The sequence below is a fragment of the Equus quagga genome, chromosome 11 (genome assembly GCF_021613505.1).
Source record: "Equus quagga isolate Etosha38 chromosome 11, UCLA_HA_Equagga_1.0, whole genome shotgun sequence".
Lineage (NCBI taxonomy): Eukaryota > Metazoa > Chordata > Mammalia > Perissodactyla > Equidae > Equus > Equus quagga.
Window position 1 is genome coordinate 1126730 of NC_060277.1, and position 6145 is coordinate 1132874.

Consider the following 6145-nt stretch of genomic DNA (forward strand, 5'->3'; position numbering starts at 1 on the left):
ATTTTCATGACAAAAATTAAATATTAAAAAATTCTCATTAATTGTAATTATATTAATTCCAATTTAATATAAAAATTTTGAGACAAGTTTTTGTACTTTGTTCATTGGACACACATTAAAATTCATTTTTTCAAATAATTTCAGATAGCATATCAGAATGCTCATTATATAATGTTAAGTGAAAAAGTCAAGCTATATCACTAAGTAGAATGATTTTAATTATGTAAATATGAGCATATATATTATTATTTTTTTTAAGACTGGCACCTGAGCTAACAACTGTTGCCAATCTTCTTTTCTTTTTTTTTCTGCTTTTTCTCCTCAAATCCCCCTGCACATAGTTGTATATTTTAGTTGTGGGTTCTTCTAGTTGTGGCATGTGGGACACTGCCTCAGCGTGGCCTGATGATCGGTGCCATGTCCATGCCCAGGATTCGAACCGGCGAAACCCTGGGCCGCCGAAGCGGAGCACACAAACTTAACCACTCGGCCACAGGGCTGGCCCCTGAACATATATATTATGTTATATATAAATCAAGAAAGAAAATGCATCAAATATTTCAAAATGAGCTAACATTAGGGTGTGGAATTATGAATGGCTTTTTCTTCTTCTTTCCTACAATGAACACGCATTATATACAAGAAAAAATATATCGCTGAACCAAATCTGCTATCTAGATGGAAGAGTCAGAGAGCATTCCAGAAATGGATCACGTGACAAAGGGAGAGCTCTCCCCGGAAAGACCTTGTGAGATGGAAACACCGCAGTCCAGCGCTTCCCTGATCGGCCTGGACAGACTTCGAGAAACTGGCCGGGAATCGGGAATCGTCTGTGATGGCTCACGCCTGTGCAGGGCTCTGTGCTCAGGCAGCTCTCGGCTTTCAATCGCGGCTAACTGAATCTCACAAACACTCAGCGAGTTTGGTACGAGCGTCCTCGTCTTCCAGGTGAGTGAGCTGAAGTGCAAAGCTCTTCCTAGCACGCAGCATCGCCTAGACGGTCCCGAGACAAGCACGAACTTCATGGAAATGATTCAACAACAAGGAGTTGTGTTGAGCATCATCCACAAAGAGAACTCTTGCGACTCAAAGAATCTCGGTCTTCTGCTTGTTTTGGGGTGAGTGTTGCGTTCACATGGAGAATTTCTACATTTATATATTACCTGTGATTTCTTCTTCAGAAAAAGAGTCCAAAGTCCGCCTTCAACTGCCAATCCGTTTGGACAATACGCACTGCACGTTATGAGCTCTAGAACGTGGCGCATCTTTAAATACGGAGAAGTTGGAAGCCTAGACATCATAAAGCTTGCTTTGTTTTGTTTCTGATAATTGTACAAATGTTCTGGTACGTTAACAGGAAGCATCACAATAAAAAGAAAGAGAAGAAATCGGGAAGCAGCCGATCCCCACATTTTCAGTTTCCACAATCTGCTGGAGCCTTCATTTAAAAGTTTACATCTTTTAGTGGAAAAATTAATTTCTCTTTCACAAGTTCCACTCACATTTTGTTGCTAATAAAACCGAGGATGTAAATACTATTAAGTACAAAACAGCCTGCTGCATAATTGTTTCAAAGCAATTACAGATTATATCGAGCCATTCGTGGAGCAGAAACAGTTTTTTCCAAGACACCAGCTCCCTGTACCTTGAAATTTTATTAGTCTAAGAATTTCATGCACCATATGTTGGAATATGAGACTAGCTGCAATTGAACAAACAACTTTCTGATATATAAGTGAATGATAACCTGATTTTAAATGTGTTTATCTAATGAGATAGTAACTGTAATTTACAACACATATAAAAACCCCCACTGTTCCTCCTGGTGCACCTTTTGGCTAAAATGGGTGATGCACGGAGATATGCTAATGACGATCGTCTTGGTTTTTACCAAGTCAGTAATAAAATTTGCATTTGATATTGTGCACAGTAAACTGGGTTATTAGCCTTGAAAATGAGTCTCATAAAATTTAAATATAGGCTTAAATCATATTAACTGTCCTGTAGGTTTTCTGAGAGGCTTTAAAGCATTGTGTTGGCTCCACAGTGTGGAGAATGCAGATGTTCGCGTGCCTTCAAGGGGGCCCCCAAAAGGATACAGATGAGAGCTTGAGAGATGCACCGAAAAGCAGCCACACTCTGCGTCCAGCTCGAGGACCCGCTCAGGTCATACCTGGAGACCAAGGAGTCTGGGAAGGAGCGTCTTTCCGAAGACGCCTCCTAAGGGGTCTCTGGCCACAGGTTCCGGGGGCTCATCAGCCCCACACGAGGACCGCCGGACCATCAGCAACAGGACCACAAAGCCCCCATGGCTGGAAGAGGCAGGACAGCTGACCGTTGTGAAGTGCCCCCTGGTACCTGGAGGTGGAGACAAGCTGCAGGTGAGATGCTGAAGGGCTGGGTGGTCACACTTTCTCCAGCAACTTCCAGTTCCCGTGTCCTGCTTCTCAGCCCTCACTAAGTCGTAACCATTTACTGTCAGGAGAAAGAATGCATTTGAGGGTGCACACACTTCATTGTTGACTCCTCTGTCGAATCAGATGCACCCCCTGGCACCCTGGGCATGCGTCGCTAAGTAGCCCTGTAGGACCCCCAGCAACCCAACGACAGCTCTCCATCCCTGAGCCAAAGCCTCAGTCCCCACTGCTACCCAGCCACGGCACGAGGAGCCCCTCTGATGTGACCTGCAGGGCCAAGGCTGCTCCCAAGAGGCGCAGGGGACCCTCCACTTCTGACTCCAAGACTTTCATCAGGAGACCGCCAGGATTCATTGCTTTGAAATTCTCTCCTCGGCCAAACTTTCAAGCTGTGCACGCATCTCTGTTTTCCTTGGTCACTACCAGAGGTCTACGCCCTCAGACGTCAGCCTCCTCCTTGGATCCCCTTCCTTTCCCCTGAATCTACTTCTTCTCTGCTCATTTCTCCCCTGATCACCCATCCGCCCGGGGAACTCTTGTTCTGTGGGGGACGGTTGCAGATGTGTCCTCGAGGCCGTCACTGAGCGCTCGCGCTGCCCACTCCCCTCGAAAGAGCCCGCTCCACGCAGGGACTGCTGCCCCCGCTCCCCCCTCAGCGAGGCTGCCCGCGTCTCCCCACTTCACGCACTGCAAGGATGATGGGAGGTTGTCCATTCCCTACTCTGCACGGCCCATCGGGTGCCCGAAGCTTCCATCTTGAGGTGAAAATCCTTGATCGAAGGCGCTGCCCAGACCCCTCTCTCTACCTCTCCCTTTTGCTAACATCCACAATCCCTTCCCTTTTCATTAAAGACTTTAGCACCTGGCTCAAACTTTCTTCTCCCTGCTCTGCTTATGAGGAAGACACACCCAGAACCCTAACCTCTCAGCATCTTTTTCTCCTAAGCTAGGGACTCACTCCCCCTTCACGAGCTCCCCACTCACACTCCGTGGACGCGGCAGGTCCTTATGGTCTCCCAGGGCTTCTCGATCTCTGAGTTAATAATTCGGAAAGTCCACGCTGGCCCAGCCTCCCGACCCATTCCCTGATCTCCACCTCCTTGGACCTCTGGTCCTTGGCCCCATCTTTCTGCTCATCAACCGCTCCTCCCATCCTAACTTCTTTCCTAAAGTTCTGCAGCGCTCCAATCCCGCCACCTCGACGGGGACTTCCTTGGCCGGGGCCATTGATAACCGGCAAGTTCCTGGCGCCACAGGAGGCACTCCCATCTCTTCCCGGCTCACCCACCAGCCGCAGGTGTCCCTGCTGGACCCTCCCTCTCGCCGCCGCCCTCCTCTCCTGGCGCGGGCCACGCTGCCTCCTGACTCTCCAGCTCTGCGGTCCCGGCTCTCTGGGCTTCTGCTTTCTCTTCCCGACACGGAGTGTTGACGTCCCTCAGGATTGGGCCCCAGGACGTCTCGTCTCTCTGACTCCCTGCGCTGCCCCTGAGCGCCCTCATTGGCTCCCACAGCCTTAAGCTGCATGCTGACAGCTCCCAGCAAACGTTTCCAACGTGGGCAAGTTACTTACCTTCTCTGCCTCAGTTTCCTCCTCTGTAAGATGGGGACAATAATGGTACCTCCCTCTGGGTTTGTTGTGAGGAATAAGTGAGTTAAAAGTCAAGTAGTACTCACAATAGTACTTGGGGCTTGATAAGCCCTCAGTAACTACTTCTGCCGTCTTAGCTATTATCATCGTCACTACAGAGCACCTCCTCTTGGATGCCGCATAGGGCCCTAAACTCAGTACCCTGGAAAGTGGGAGTTTTCCCTACAAGCTTCAAGATTTCTCCTGCTGAGTCTCCTGGCTCAGTGAGCACCAATATCACTTACTCGAACCAGAAATAATTCATTTCTCCTTCTTTAGTCTACACACCTGACCAGTCGCCAAGTCTTAAAGTCTTAAAATTACGCTTCATTTCAAATCCACTCTCTTTTCCCTGAATTAACTGCTATTTCCCTAAATCAGGCCTGCATCCAGCCTGGCCCCCTGCAGTGGTCTCCAGCTGATCTCGTGACCCGCCCAGGGCAGGTCCCACACCCGGCGTTGCCCGAGAGCTCCTCCCTCCACAGTCCCCATGTAAAACGCCGCCTCCCTTGTGCAAGTCCCTTCCGTGGCCCCGTTGCCCTCAAGATAGTCTAGCTCTTCAGCCTCGTTCGTAAGGCTGTTTGTAAGAGGCGTCACTGTCCTCTCACATCTTCCCTGAGCCCAGACTCTTACGAGTCCTTTCACTCTGTGTGAGGGGCCTGCAGGCCAAATCCAGCCCTTTGGCAGCTTTTGTGTGGCTTCCAAGCTAAGAATGGTTCCTATGTTTTTAAATGTAAAATATAAAAACAAACGAATAAATGTAAGAACAAGATGATTGGCCTTTCAGGAAGAATAGCTGCTTGAAGATTTTAGGACATTGCTTCTGGTCTGTAAATCCAAAGTATTAACTATCTGGTCCTTAGAAAAAGTTTGCTAACGTTGCTCTGAGCTCCACTCACTAAACTTTTTTCAGTTCCTCCACTACCCATGCCCCAGGACCTTTGCACATGCTCTCTCTACCTCTTATCCCCAGACCTACGTCCTATTCATCCTTCAAATAGTAGCTTACACGTTACCTTTTCCAGCCAGACTTCCTGATGCTGTAAATCAAAATTAAGTACCCACCTCCTTGGTTAAGTTTAATCCCAAGTATTTTATTTTTTTTAGTGCTATTGTAAATGACATTGTTTTCCCAGTTTCTTTTTTATTATTAGTGTATATATATGCAACTGCTTTTTGTATGTTAATTGTATTCTGTAAGTTTGTCTATTAGTTCTAACAGTTTTTTATGGTGTCTTTAGGGTTTTCATATATAAAATCATGTTGTCTGCAAACAAGGGCAATTTTACTTCTTTTTTTCCAATGTACATACCTTTTATTTCTTTCTCTTGCCCAGCTGCTCTGGCTGGAACTTCCAGTACCATGTCAAACAGAAGTGGTGAGAGTGAGCACCCTCACTCTGTTCCTCATCTTAGAGGAAAAGCTTTCAGGTTTTCATCTTTAACTACGATGTTAGCTGTGGGCTGGCTGAGGCAATTTCCTTCTATGATTAGTTTGTTGAGTTTTTATCATGAAAAGGTGCTGAATTGTGTCAAGTGCTTTTTCTGTACTATGTAAAACAGTATGAAGTTTCCTCAAAAAATTAAAAATAGAACTACCATATAATCTAGTAATTCTACTTCTGGGTATTTATCCAAAAGAATAGAAATTGGGATCTCAAAGAGATATTAACACTCTTACATTCATTGGAGCACTATTTACAACAGCCAAGATGTGGAAACAACTTAAATGTCCATTGACAGATGGATGGATAGAGAAAATGTGGAATATACACATCATGGAATACTACACAGCCTTTAAAAAGAAGAAAATTTTGCAATATGCGACAACATGGATGAAGCTGGAGCACATTATGCCAAGTGAAATAAGTCATTCACAGAGAGAGGAATGCAACGTGCTCCCACTTATATGAGGTAGCTAAAGCAGTCAGATTCGTAGAGTCAGAGTGGATGGTGGTCGCCAGGTGCTGGGGCGGGGAGGTGGGGAGGTACCAACAATGCACACAAAGTTTCCAACAAGCCAGATGAGTAAGCTCCAGAGAGCTGCTGGCCCCGTGCTAAGTGCTCCAGAGAGCTGCTGCCCCCATGCTAAGTGCTCCAGA